Consider the following 15,389-nt stretch of genomic DNA (forward strand, 5'->3'; position numbering starts at 1 on the left):
GAACATAATAAACAGCTCTCTATCCACCGGATGTGTACCAAACTCACTAAAAGTGGCAGTAATAAAGCCTCTCTTTAAAAAGCCAAACCTTGACCCGGAAAATATAAAAAACTATCGGCCTATATCGAATCTTCCATTCCTCTCAAAAATTTTAGAAAAAGCTGTTGCGCAGCAACTCACTGCCTTCCTGAAGAAAAACAATGTATACGAAATGCTTCAGTCTGGTTTTAGACCCCATCATAGCACTGAGACTGCACTTGTGAAGGTGGTAAATGACCTTTTAATGGCGTCAGACCGAGGCTCTGCATCTGTCCTCGTGCTACTAGACCTTAGTGCTGCCTTTGACACCATCGATCACCACATTCTTTTGGAGAGACTGGAAACCCAAATTGGTCTACACGGACAAGTTCTGGCCTGGTTTAGATCTTACCTGTCGGAAAGATATCAGTTTGTCTCTGTGAATGGTTTGTCCTCTGACAAATCAACTGTACATTTCGGTGTTCCTCAAGGTTCCGTTTTAGGACCACTATTGTTTTCACTATATATTTTACCTCTTGGGGATGTTATTCGAAAACATAATGTTAACTTTCACTGCTATGCGGATGACACACAGCTGTACATTTCAATGAAACATGGTGAAGCCCCAAAATTGCCCTCGCTAGAAGCCTGTGTTTCAGACATAAGGAAGTGGATGGCTGAAAACGTTCTACTTTTAAACTCGGACAAAACAGAGATGCTTGTTCTAGGTTCCAAGAAACAAAGAGATCTTCTGTTAAATCTGACAATTAATCTTGATGGTTGTAAAGTTGTCTCAAATAAAACTGTGAAGGACCTCGGCGTTACTCTTGACCCTGATCTCTCTTTTGACGAACATATCAAGACTGTTTCAAGGACAGCTTTTTTCCATCTACGTAACATTGCAAAAATCAGAAATTTTCTGTCCAAAAATGATGCAGAAAAATTTAGCCATGCATTTGTTACTTCTAGGTTAGACTACTGCAATGCTCTACTTTCCGGCTACCCGGATAAAGCACTAAATAAACTTCAGTTAGTGCTAAATACGGCTGCTAGAATCCTGACTAGAACCAAGAAATTTGATCATATTACTCCAGTGCTAGCTTCCCTACACTGGCTTCCTGTTAAGGCAAGGGCTGATTTCAAGGTTTTACTGTTAACCTATAAAGCGTTACATGGGCTTGCTCCTACCTATCTTTCCGAGTCTTGGTCCTGCCGTACATACCTATACCGTACGCTGACGGTCACAAGACGCAGGCCTCCTAATTGTCCCTAGAATTTCTAAGCAAACAGCGGGAGGCAGGGCTTTCTCCTTATAGATCTCCATTTTTATGGAACGGTCTGCCTACCCATGTGAGAGACGCAGACTCGGACTCTCAACCTTTAAGTCTTTACTGAAGACTTATCTCTTCAGTAGGTCATATGATTGAGTGTAGTCTGGCCCAGGAGTGTGAAGGTGAACGGAAAGGCTCTGGAGCAACGAACCGCCCTTGCTGTCTCTGCCTGGCCGGTTCCCCTCTCTCCACTGGGATTCTCTGCCTCTAACCCTATTACAGGGGCTGAGTCACTGGCTTACTGGTGCTCTTTCATGCCGTCCCTAGGAGGGGATGCGTCACTTGAGTGGGTTGAGTTACTGACGTGATCTTCCTGTCTGGGTTGGCGCCCCCCCTTGGTTTGTGCTGTGGTGGAGATCTTTGTGGGCTATACTCGGCCTTGTCTCAGGATTGTAAGTTGGTGGTTGAAGATATCCCTCTAGTGGTGCGGGGGCTGTGCTTTGGCAAAGTGGGTGGGGTTATATCCTTCCTGTTTGGCCCTGTCCGGGGGTATCATCGGATGGGGCCACAGTGTCTCCTGACCCCTCCTGTCTCAGCCTCCAGTATTTATGCTGCAGTAGTTTGTGTGTCGGGGGGCTAGGGTCAGTTGGTTATACCTGGTAGTACTTCTCCTGTCTTATCCAGTGTCCTGTGTGAATTTAAGTATGCTCTCTCTAATTCTCTCGTTCTCTCTTTCTTTCTCTCTCTCGGAGAACCTGAGCCCTAGGACCATACGTCACGGCAAACCGGGCATGATGACTCCTTGCTGTCCCCAGTCCACCTGGCCTTGCTGCTGTTCCAGTTTCAACTGTTCTGCCTGCGGTTATGGAACCCCTACCTGTCCCAGACCTGCTGCTTTCAATTCTTAATGATCGGCTATGAAAAGCCAACTGACTTTTATTCCTGATTATTATTTGACCATGCTTGTCATTTATGAACATTTTGAAAATCTTGGCTCTCTCTAATTCTCTCCTTCTCTCTCTCGGAGGACCGGAGCCCTAGGACCATACGTCAGGACTATCGGGCATGATGACTCCTTGCTGTCCCCAGTCCGCCTGGCCTTGCTGCTATTCCAGTTTCAACTGTTCTGCCTGCGGTTATGGAACCCCTACCTGTCCCAGACCTGCTGTTTTCAACTCTTAATGATCGGCTATGAAAAGCCAACTGAAAATTATTCATGATTATTATTTGACCATGCTTGTCACTTATGAACATTTTGAACATCTTGGCATAGTTCTGTTATAATCTCCACCTGGCACAGCCAGAAGAGGACTGGCCACCCCTCATAGCCTGGTTCCTCTCGGTTTCTTCCTAGGTTTTGGCCTTTCTAGGGAGTTTTTCCTAGCCACCGTGCTTTTACACCTGCATTGCTTGCTGTTTGGGGTTTTAGGCTGGGTTTCTGTACAGCACTTCGAGATATTAGCTGATGTACGAAGGGCTATATAAAATAAACTTGATTGATTGAACTTGATAGAGGTGTGACCATGTCAATACCACACCTGCATCCGGTCTTCATTAGCCACAAGCCCGCCTCACTCACCTGAATCCCCTTGCTTCATCAACCACCCTCATAGTATTTAAACAGCATCCTTCTTCACTCCATCTGTCTCACAAACAGACCGTACTGCAGGACCGTACTCCAGCTCAACCCCGGTCGACTACCAGGGGCTGTCCCCGCCAGCAGGGTGACCAGGATAACCTCTGCTTAAGGCTGGGGGTTGGCCTCGCCAGCAGGGGGACCAGGATAACCTCTGCTTACGGCTGGGGGTTGGCCTCGCCAGCAGGGGGACCAGGATAACCTCTGCTTACGGCTGGGGGTTGGCCTCGCCAGCAAAACCACAGTTCATGACTGGGGGCTGTCCCTGTTAGGAGGCCAGCTACCAACCTCGGTCCATGACCAGGGGCCGGCCTCCCCGACCACCATCCATGCCAGAACCCTCTACTACTACCACCACCTACGACACCTCTACCACCTTCTACGACACCTCTACCAACTACCACACCTCTACCACATCTCTACCACCTACCACACCTCTGCCACTTACCACATCTCTACCACACCCCTACTACCTTCTATGATACCTCTACGACACCTCTACAATCTTCTACGACACCTCTACCCAAACTACATAAACTTTTACTCCGTCCGACTTGTTAGTTTTTCAGATGGAGAGAAGACGAGCTCTTGGATGCCAACGTCCTGGTTGGGAGGGAAGAGAGAGGCTGTGACCTGGAGAGAGTCCTCAAGAGCCTTCACACTATGACCTGGAGAGAGTCCTCAGAGAGCCTTCACACTATGACCTGGAGAGAGTCCTCAGAGAGCCTTCACACTATGAGCTGGAGAGAGTCCTCAGAGAGCCTTCACACTATGAGCTGGAGAGAGTCCTCAGAGAGCCTTCACACTATGAGCTGGAGAGAGTCCTCAGAGCGCCTTCACACTATGAGCTGGAGAGAGTCCTCAGAGAGCCTTCACACTATGAGCTGGAGAGAGTCCTCAGAGAGCCTTCACACTATGACCTGGAGAGAGTCCTCAGAGAGCCTTCACACTATGACCTGGAGAGAGTCCTCAGAGAGCCTTCACACTATGACCTGGAGAGAGTCCCCAGAGAGCCTTCACACTATGACCTGGAGAGAGATTCACCCTACACCACGGGAAGGGGGGAGGAGGGCCAAACAGGGGGGGACCAACTCTGCCAAGGGGGCACCACTCCATCCAGCCAGCTCCCTACCCCAGCTATAGGCCTCAGCCTGCCCTCCACACAACAGAGGCCCAGTGGGCTAAAACAAAAAAGGTTGACAGAGCAGCCACCTACTCTGTCAGGACCATATACAGTAGAGCTCTTCCTCCTCGTCTTCCTCACACCTTTTGCATAATGCGTAGAACCCTTACGCACTATTTTCAACTCAATTTCAACGTATGATGATGTTGAAACTAGATTGAATTGAACAACCGGTTTAGTCAGGTTAAGTCATTGTATTTGAGTTGCAGTTTTACCCCGATTTCAATGTTTAAAACGCTGGATGAAATGAGACGAAAACCGTACTGCTTGATGATATGTTTTCAACGTAGATTGTACAGGTTGACAAATTTTTATTTAATTTTTTTGTTTCACCTTTATTTAACCAGGTAGGCTAGTTGAGAACAAGTTCCCATTTGCAACTGCGACCTGGCCAAGATAAAGCATAGCAGTGTGAACAGACAACAACACAGAGTTACACATGGAGTAAACAATAAACAAGTCAATAATGAATGAAGTTGATTCAACCAGTGTGTGGGCAGTGGGAAGGAGCTGGTTAGCGGCCATATTGGAACATGTGTATCCTATGGTTAAAATCAGTAGCAGCTAGGCACCATTGTGTAGAGCCCATGAACTCTGGACCTCCCAGCCAGTTCCCCTGCATTGTTTGAATCGTTCCCCTCTAGTCAGGGACTGAGTTACACCTGTAACACACAGCTGTGTGCAATTAATTATCAGGTAGAACAGAAAACCAGCAGGCGTCGGACCTCGTAGGGTCAGAGTTGAGAACCCTTGGTTTAGAATTTCCTTCGATTTATGTCAAATTTGGTGCAGTCATTACGAAGGCTTTTTTGTAAAAATGGTTTACCTGTATAACTGCAGCTCTCTGCTGGACGTAATGCCTTCATATCGGATTTCATATAGGGTGCAATGTACCAGGAACTTCTTATTAACACAAGTTATAGAATCATTTTTATATCATTTTAATCAATAGACATCTGTGAACGCTTATAAAAACATTTCTTTGTCCAAGTGTTTTAATGTAATATATTTGAAACAGATACAAAACTACATTTTTGGCATAACAGAACCACTGTTATTATATATATATATATATATATATATATATATATATATATATATATATATATATATATATATATATATATATATAATCTATACAGTCCTTACTGCTAGATTCCTTATCTGTGACTTTGTGGCCTGGTGTATCCACTACCTGTTTCAGTCCACTACAGAACCACTGTTATTCCATTACCTGTTTCAGTCCACTACAGAACCACTGTTATTCCACTACCTGTTTCAGTCCACTACAGAACCACTGTTATTTTCCATTACCTGTTTCAGTCCATTACAGAACCACTGTTATTCCACTACCTGTTTCAGTCCACTACAGAACCACTGTTATTCCATTACCTGTTTCAGTCCATTACAGAACCACTGTTATTCCACTACCTGTTTCAGTCCATTACAGAACCACTGTTATTCCACTACCTGTTTCAGTCCATTACAGAACCACTGTTATTCCACTACCTGTTTCAGTCCATTACAGAACCACTGTTATTCCACTACCTGTTTCAGTCCATTACAGAACCACTATTATTCCACTACCTGTTTCAGTCCATTACAGAACCACTGTTATTCCATTACCTGTTTCAGTCCGTTACAGAACCACTATTATTCCACTACCTGTTTCAGTCCATTACAGAACCACTATTATTACACTACCTGTTTCAGTCCATTACAGAACCACTGTTATTCCATTACCTGTTTCAGTCCATTACAGAACCACTGTTATTCCACTACCTGTTTCAGTCCATTACAGAACCACTGTTATTCCATTACCTGTTTCAGTCCATTACAGAACCACTGTTATTCCATTACCTGTTTCAGTCCATTACAGAACCACTGTTATTCCATTACCTGTTTCAGTCCAATACAGAACCACTGTTATTCCACTACCTCTCCCACTATTCATCTTCCTCTGTGTGTTTAAATAAAGTTCCTGCTAACTGCTAGCGGTGTCAGTGAGTCACAGAGCAGTGAAACACGTAGAGCCGGGTAGCTCTCTCTTCATGATGTTTTCATGTTGAAATAAAACTCCTGTCAGCCAAACACAGATACTGTTTTCATTATCTCTCACAACTTTTAAATCAAAGACTAGCGGTTAAAGCGTTGGGCCAGTAACCGAAAAGTCGCTAGTTTGAATCCCCGCGCTGACAAGGTGCAAAATCCCCCCCCCCCCCCCATAAAGAGAAGCAGCAAGAACCCCCCCCCCCCCCCATATAAGAGAAGCAGGAAGACCCCCCCCCCCCCCATAAAGAGAAGCAGGAAGAACCCCACCCCCATGAGAGAGAACCAGGAAGACCCCCCCCCCATAAAGAGAACCAGGAAGACCCCCCCCGTCATAAAAGAGAAGCAGGAAGACCCCCCCAATAAAGAGAAGCAGGAAGACCCCCCCATAAAGAGAACCAGGAAGACCCCCCATCAAGAGAACCAGGAAGACCCTCCCCATCAAGAGAACCAGGAAAGACCCCCCCCCCATCATAAAGAGAACCAGGAAGACCCCCCCCATCATAAAGAGAACCAGGAAGACCCCCCCCCCATAAAGAGAACCAGGAAGACCCCCCCATCAAGAGAACCAGGAAGACCCCTCCATAAAAAGAACAAGGAAGACCCCCCCATAAAGAGAACCAGGAAGACCGCCCCTCCATAAAGAGAACCAGGAAGACCGCCCCTCCATAAAGAGAACTAGGAAGACCCCCCCCCCCATCAAGAGAGGACCAGGAAGACCCCCCCCATCATAAAGACAACCAGCGAAGACCCCCCCATCATAAAGACAACCAGGAAGACCCCCCCCATGAGAAGAGAACCAGGAGATCCCCCATGAAGAGAACCAGGAAGACCCCACCATGGAGAACCAGGAAGACCCCCCCCATCATAAAGACAACCAGGAAGACCCCCCCCATGAAGAGAACCAGGAAGAACCCCCTCCCCCCATAATGAAGAGAACCAGGAAGAACCCCCTCCCCCCATAATGAAGAGAACCAGGAAGTAACCCCCCCATATAAAGAGAACCAGGAAGAACCCCCCCATAATGAAGAGAACCAGGAAGACCCCCCCATGGAGAACCAGGAAGAACCCCCCCATGAAGAGAACCAGAAAAGACCCCCCATATAAAGAGAACCAGAAAAGACCCCCCCCCCATATAAAGAGAACCAGGAAGAACCCCCTCCCCCCATAATGAAGAGAACCAGGAAGAAGCCCCCTCCCCCCATAATGAAGAGAACCAGGAAGAACCCCCTCCCCCCATAAAGAAGAGAACCAGAAAGAAGCCCCTTCCCATAAAGAGAACCAGGAAGACCCCCCCCCCCATAAAGAGAACCAGGAAGAGACCCCCTCCCCCCATAAAAGAGAACCAGAAAGAAGCCCCCTTCCCATAAAGAGAACCAGGAAGACCCCCCCCCCATAAAGAGAGCCAGGAAGACCCCCCCCCCCATAAAGAGAACCAGGAAGAACCCCCTCCCCCATAATGAAGAGAACCAGGCAAGAACCCCCTCCCCCATAATGAAGAGAACCAGGAAGAACCCCCTCCCCCCATAAAGAAGAGAACCAGAAAGAAGCCCCTTCCCATAAAGAGAACCAGGAAGACCCCCCCCCATAAAGAGAACCAGGAAGACCCCCCCCCCCCATAAAGAGAACCAGGAAGAACCCCCCCCCCCCCCATAAAGAGAACCAGGAAGAACCCCCTCCCCCCATAAAGAAGAGAACCAGAAAGAAGCCCCTTCCCATAAAGAGAACCAGGAAGAGCCTCCCCCCCCCCATAAAGAGAACCAGGAAGACCCCCCCCCCATAAAGAGAACCAGGAAGAACCCCCTCCCCCATAATGAAGAGAACCAGGAAGAACCCCCTCCCCCATAATGAAGAGAACCAGGAAGAACCCCCTCCCCCATAATGAAAAGAACCAGAAAGAGCCCCCCCCCCCATAAAGAGAACCAGGAAGAACCCCCTCTTCCCATAATGGAGAACCAGGAAGAACCCCCTCCTCCCATAATGGAGAACCAGGAAGAACCCCCCCCCTAATGAAGAGAACCAGGAAGAACCCCCTCCTCCCATAATGGAGAACCAGGAAGAACCCCCCCCCCCCCCATAATGAAGAGAACCAGGCCTCTCTCTGCGCTACATCTATTACCCAACACGTCACGGGTCAACGTCAGCCCTAAATAAAGACCTGCTGTTTATTTCAAGCACAGTAGTATGCAACCACACAGGGTTGGGTGGGTTACTTTTTAAAATGTAATCTGTTACTAGTTACCGGTCTAAAATACCTAAACTCAGTAATGTAATCGGATTACTTTCAGTTACTTTGGGATTATTTCACCCTTTAAACAAGATTTTTTTTTACTAATTTATTTCAGTATGTTTGAGCCACTAAGCAGAGCCACATGACAAAACACTGTGACCAGACTGTATTAAAGCCCTGTGTATACCCGCCTCTAACATGTGTCCTTCATCCTGATCTTGTTCATTTACACCTGTAAGATCGGATCACAGTCAGACCACAATGCATATATTTTAAATCATGTACACCTGTCTCAAAATGTGGGCACTAACACAACGTGCAGGACAAAAGACACATGTTAAAACCAGGTATAAGTAACACAGCAACATGGATGGTGCTAAACACTTATCCCACAGGACACCAGGAACAAACAAAAAAATATGATAAGAGAGTCTGCTAAATGACTCCCTACTGTAGTGGCTCTGGATCAGAGAGTCTGCTAAATGACTCACTACTGTAGTGGCTCTGGATCAGAGAGTCTGCTAAATGACTCACTACTGTAGTGGCTCTGGATCAGAGAGTCTGCTAAATGACTCACTACTGTAGTGGCTCTGGATCAGAGAGTCTGCTAAATGACTCACTACTGCAGTGGCTCTGGATCAGAGAGTCTGCTAAATGACTCACTACTATAGTGGCTCTGGATCAGAGAGTCTGCTAAATGACTCACTACTGTAGTGTCTCTGGATCAGAGAGTCTGCTAAATGACTCACTACTGTAGTGGCTCTGGATCAGAGAGTCTGCTAAATGACTCACTACTGTAGTGGCTCTGGATAAGAGAGTCTGCTAAATGACTCACTACTGTAGTGGCTCTGGATCAGAGAGTCTGCTAAATGACTCACTGCTGTAGTGGCTCTGGATCAGAGAGTCTGCTAAATGACTCACTACTGTAGTGGCTCTGGATCAGAGAGTCTGTTAAATGACTCACTACTGTAGTGGCTCTGGATCAGAGAGTCTGCTAAATGACTCACTACTGTAGTGGCTCTGGATCAGAGAGTCTGCTAAATGACTCACTACTGTAGTGTCTCTGGATCAGAGAGTCTGCTAAATGACTCACTACTGTAGTGTCTCTGGATCAGAGAGTCTGCTAAATGACTCACTACTGCAGTACCTCTGGATCAGAGAGTCTGCTAAATGACTCACTACTGCAGTGGCTCTGGATCAGAGAGTCTGCTAAATGACTCACTACTGTAGTGGCTCTGGTCAGAAAGTCTGCTAAATGACTCACTACTGTAGTGGCTCTGGATCAGGGAGTCTGCTAAATGACTCACTACTGCAGTGGCTCTGGATCAGAGAGTCTGCTAAATGACTCACTACTGTAGTGGCTCTGGATCAGAGAGTCTGCTAAATGACTCACTACTGCAGTGGCTCTGGATCAGAGAGTCTGCTAAATGACTCACTACTGTAGTGGCTCTGGATCAGAAAGTCTGCTAGGAACACAAGCATTTAGTTAGATACTACTGCACTGTTGGAGCTAGGAACACAAGCATTTAGTTAGATACTACTGCACTGTTGGAGCTAGGAACACAAGCATTTAGTTAGATACTACTGCACTGTTGGAGCTAGGAACACAAGCATTTAGTTAGATACTACTGCACTGTTGGAGCTAGGAACACCAGCATTTAGTTAGATACTACTGCACTGTTGGAGCTAGGAACACAAGCATTTAGTTAGATACTACTGCACTGTTGGAGCTAGGAACACAAGCATTTAGTTAGATATTACTGCACTGTTGGAGCTAGGAACACAAGCATTTAGTTAGATACTACTGCACTGTTGGAGCTAGGAACACAAGCATTTAGTTAGATACTACTGCACTGTTGGAGCTAGGAACACAAGCATTTAGTTAGATACTACTGCACTGTTGGAGCTAGGAACACAAGCATTTAGTTAGATACTACTGCACTGTTGGAGCTAGGAACACAATCATTTAGTTAGATACTACTGCACTGTTGGAGCTAGGAACACCAGCATTTAGTTAGATACTACTGCACTGTTGGAGCTAGGAACACAAGCATTTAGCTACAATCGCAGTAACCATTTTTTTGTTTGTTGCAAAGATCCCTTCTAAATGTGATAGTAACGATCTACTTTTTCTAAAGTATCGGTAATCTGATTACAATATTTTAGCTGGTTACAGTTTGTTTATTTGTTATCCATCGCTCCACAACCCTGCACCCACAGCAGTCCCTCCATCTTCTCTGGCCCTACATTACCAGTTAAGAAATCATTGCATGTTTGTCCATGTCTGGTTGTCCTTCTCCTTCTCCATCCCCCTTTCCCCTCCTCTCTGCTGCGGTCCAGTGTTTTCCCAGGACAAATAAGCTCCTAGATGGAGACGAAGCCAGTCGTCCCATCATCAGACAGCACGGCGAGGCAGCACGGCGAGGCAGCACGGCGAGGCAGCACGGCGAGGCAGCACGGCGAGGCAGCACGGTGAGGGAGCCTGTGTATCGGTGGTCGGGACATTAAAAGGTTTTATATTAAAAGCTCTGGTGATGCAACTACCATTATTAAAAGTTCCCTGGAGATGCCGAGGACACCACTCCACCCAGGATGGTTTGTTACCTGTAGGGCTGGAACGTTCCCTCTGTGTCAGCAGCAGAGCAGACTATAATTACCTGTAGGGCTGGAACGTTCCCTCTCTGTCAGCAGCAGAGCAGACTATAATTACCTGTAGGGCTGGAACGTTCCCTCTCTGTCAGCAGCAGAGCAGACTATAATTACCTGTAGGGCTGGAACGTTCCCTCTCTGTCAGCAGCAGAGCAGACTATAATTACCTGTAGGACTGGAACGTTCCCTCTCTGTCAGCAGCAGAGCAGACTATAATTACCTGTAGGGCTGGAACGTTCCCTCTCTGTCAGCAGCAGAGCAGACTATAATTACCTGTAGGGCTGGAACGTTCCCTCTCTGTCAGCAGCAGAGCAGACTATAATTACCTGTAGGGCTGGAACGTTCCCTCTCTGTCAGCAGCAGAGCAGACTATAATTACCTGTAGGGCTGGAACGTTCCCTCTCTGTCAGCAGCAGAGCAGACTATAATTACCTGTGGGGCTGGAACGTTCCCTCTGTGTCAGCAGCAGAGCAGACTATAATTACCTGTAGGGCTGGAACGTTCCCTCTCTGTCAGCAGCAGAGCAGACTATAATTACCTGTAGGGCTGGAACGTTCCCTCTGTGTCAGCAGCAGAGCAGACTATAATTACCTGTAGGGCTGGAACGTTCCCTCTCTGTCAGCAGCAGAGCAGACTATAATTACCTGTAGGGCTGGAACGTTCCCTCTCTGTCAGCAGCAGAGCAGACTATAATTACCTGTAGGGCTGGAACGTTCCCTCTCTGTCAGCAGCAGAGCAGACTATAATTACCTGTAGGGCTGGAACGTTCCCTCTGTGTCAGCAGCAGAGCAGACTATAATTACCTGTAGGGCTGGAACGTTCCCTCTCTGTCAGCAGCAGAGCAGACTATAATTACCTGTAGGGCTGGAACGTTCCCTCTCTGTCAGAAGCAGAGCAGACTATAATTACCTGTAGGGCTGGAACGTTCCCTCTCTGTCAGCAGCAGAGCAGACTATAATTACCTGTAGGGCTGGAACGTTCCCTCTCTGTCAGCAGCAGAGCAGACTATAATTACCTGTAGGGCTGGAACGTTCCCTCTCTGTCAGCAGCAGAGCAGACTATAATTACCTGTAGGGCTGGAACGTTCCCTCTCTGTCAGCAGCAGAGCAGACTATAATTACCTGTAGGGCTGGAACGTTCCCTCTCTGTCAGCAGCAGAGCAGACTATAATTACCTGTAGGGCTGGAACGTTCCCTCTGTGTCAGCAGCAGAGCAGACTATAATTACCTGTAGGGCTGGAACGTTCCCTCTCTGTCAGCAGCAGAGCAGACTATAATTACCTGTAGGGCTGGAACGTTCCCTCTCTGTCAGCAGCAGAGCAGACTATAATTACCTGTAGGGCTGGAACGTTCCCTCTCTGTCAGCAGCAGAGCAGACTATAATTACCTGTAGGGCTGGAACGTTCCCTCTGTGTCAGCAGCAGAGCAGACTATAATTACCTGTAGGGCTGGAACGTTCCCTCTCTGTCAGCAGCAGAGCAGACTATAATTACCTGTAGGGCTGGAACGTTCCCTCTCTGTCAGCAGCAGAGCAGACTATAATTACCTGTAGGGCTGGAACGTTCCCTCTCTGTCAGCAGCAGAGCAGACTATAATTACCTGTAGGGCTGGAACGTTCCCTCTCTGTCAGCAGCAGAGCAGACTATAATTACCTGTAGGGCTGGAACGTTCCCTCTCTGTCAGCAGCAGAGCAGACTATAATTACCTGTAGGGCTGGAACGTTCCCTCTGTGTCAGCAGCAGAGCAGACTATAATTACCTGTGGGGCTGGAACGTTCCCTCTGTGTCAGCAGCAGAGCAGACTATAATTACCTGTAGGGCTGGAACGTTCCCTCTCTGTCAGCAGCAGAGCAGACTATAATTACCTGTAGGGCTGGAACGTTCCCTCTGTGTCAGCAGCAGAGCAGACTATAATTACCTGTAGGGCTGGAACGTTCCCTCTCTGTCAGCAGCAGAGCAGACTATAATTACCTGTAGGGCTGGAACGTTCCCTCTCTGTCAGCAGCAGAGCAGACTATAATTACCTGTAGGGCTGGAACGTTCCCTCTCTGTCAGCAGCAGAGCAGACTATAATTACCTGTAGGGCTGGAACGTTCCCTCTGTGTCAGCAGCAGAGCAGACTATAATTACCTGTAGGGCTGGAACGTTCCCTCTCTGTCAGCAGCAGAGCAGACTATAATTACCTGTAGGGCTGGAACGTTCCCTCTCTGTCAGCAGCAGAGCAGACTATAATTACCTGTAGGGCTGGAACGTTCCCTCTCTGTCAGCAGCAGAGCAGACTATAATTACCTGTAGGGCTGGAACGTTCCCTCTCTGTCAGCAGCAGAGCAGACTATAATTACCTGTAGGGCTGGAACGTTCCCTCTCTGTCAGCAGCAGAGCAGACTATAATTACCTGTAGGGCTGGAACGTTCCCTCTCTGTCAGCAGCAGAGCAGACTATAATTACCTGTAGGGCTGGAACGTTCCCTCTCTGTCAGCAGCAGAGCAGACTATAATTACCTGTAGGGCTGGAACGTTCCCTCTGTGTCAGCAGCAGAGCAGACTATAATTACCTGTGGGGCTGGAACGTTCCCTCTGTGTCAGCAGCAGAGCAGACTATAATTACCTGTAGGGCTGGAACGTTCCCTCTCTGTCAGCAGCAGAGCAGACTATAATTACCTGTAGGGCTGGAACGTTCCCTCTGTGTCAGCAGCAGAGCAGACTATAATTACCTGTAGGGCTGGAACGTTCCCTCTCTGTCAGCAGCAGAGCAGACTATAATTACCTGTAGGGCTGGAACGTTCCCCTCTCTGTCAGCAGCAGAGCAGACTATAATTACCTGTAGGGCTGGAACGTTCCCTCTCTGTCAGCAGCAGAGCAGACTATAATTACCTGTAGGGCTGGAACGTTCCCTCTGTGTCAGCAGCAGAGCAGACTATAATTACCTGTAGGGCTGGAACGTTCCCTCTCTGTCAGCAGCAGAGCAGACTATAATTACCTGTAGGGCTGGAACGTTCCCTCTCTGTCAGCAGCAGAGCAGACTATAATTACCTGTAGGGCTGGAACGTTCCCTCTCTGTCAGCAGCAGAGCAGACTATAATTACCTGTAGGGCTGGAACGTTCCCTCTCTGTCAGCAGCAGAGCAGACTATAATTACCTGTAGGGCTGGAACGTTCCCTCTCTGTCAGCAGCAGAGCAGACTATAATTACCTGTAGGGCTGGAACGTTCCCTCTCTGTCAGCAGCAGAGCAGACTATAATTACCTGTAGGGCTGGAATGTTCCCTCTATCCGCAGGGCCTAGCTCAACTCAGACCATGCAGCTGTCACACACACACACACACACTGAATTCATTCTGGCCATGAAAATGAAGATTTCTATCAATGGCCAACAATTAGTCCATGTGGATGGTGTGTCCTGTGTCTGTCACCCTACACCAGCTACTATGCTTCTCAGGACTGAGCTGCCGTCTCATTTAGGAACCATGTGTCTTATGATGCCACAGCAGAAAGATAAGGACAGGTGGGAACTGAGCTGAACCACCTGTGCTTCGTAACAAGGCATGACAAAGCATCTCATTACAGGTGTGTGCGTGGGTGCGTGTGTGTGTGTTACAGTTCAGTGTGTTCTTTCAGAACGTCCCCGTGGGACAGCGGACACCAGAGACGGAGGGTCAGAGGTTAAACACCAGAGACGGAGGGTCAGAGGTTAAACACCAGAGACGGAGGGTCAGAGGTTAAACACCAGAGACGGAGGGTCAGAGGTTAAACACCAGAGACGGAGGGTCAGAGGTTAAACACCAGAGACGGAGGGTCAGAGGTTAAACACCAGAGACGGAGGGTCAGAGGTTAAACACCAGAGACGGAGGGTCAGAGGTTAAACACCAGAGACGGAGGGTCAGAGGTTAAACACCAGAGACGGAGGGTCAGAGGTTAAACACCAGAGACGGAGGGTCAGAGGTTAAACACCAGAGACGGAGGGTCAGAGGTTAAACACCAGAGACGGAGGGTCAGAGGTTAAACACCAGAGACGGAGGGTCAGAGGTTAAACACCAGAGACGGAGGGTCAGAGGTTAAACACCAGAGACGGAGGGTCAGAGGTTAAACACCAGAGACGGAGGGTCAGAGGTTAAACACCAGAGACGGAGGGTCAGAGGTTAAACACCAGGGACGGAGGGTCAGAGGTTAAACACCAGACGGAGGGTCAGAGGTTAAACTCCACGTGACACAGAGCTCGTTACATAAAACAGGACACTGACAGGGAACTCCTCCTCGTCACGTGCATCGCCACTCGTAAAACGACCACCAATACGTGAATACGTTTCTTTATTGAACTTTTATTTCACCTTTATTTAACTAGGCAAGTCAGTTAACTA

Source organism: Salvelinus alpinus, chromosome 19 (assembly GCF_045679555.1).
Source record: "Salvelinus alpinus chromosome 19, SLU_Salpinus.1, whole genome shotgun sequence".
Lineage (NCBI taxonomy): Eukaryota > Metazoa > Chordata > Actinopteri > Salmoniformes > Salmonidae > Salvelinus > Salvelinus alpinus.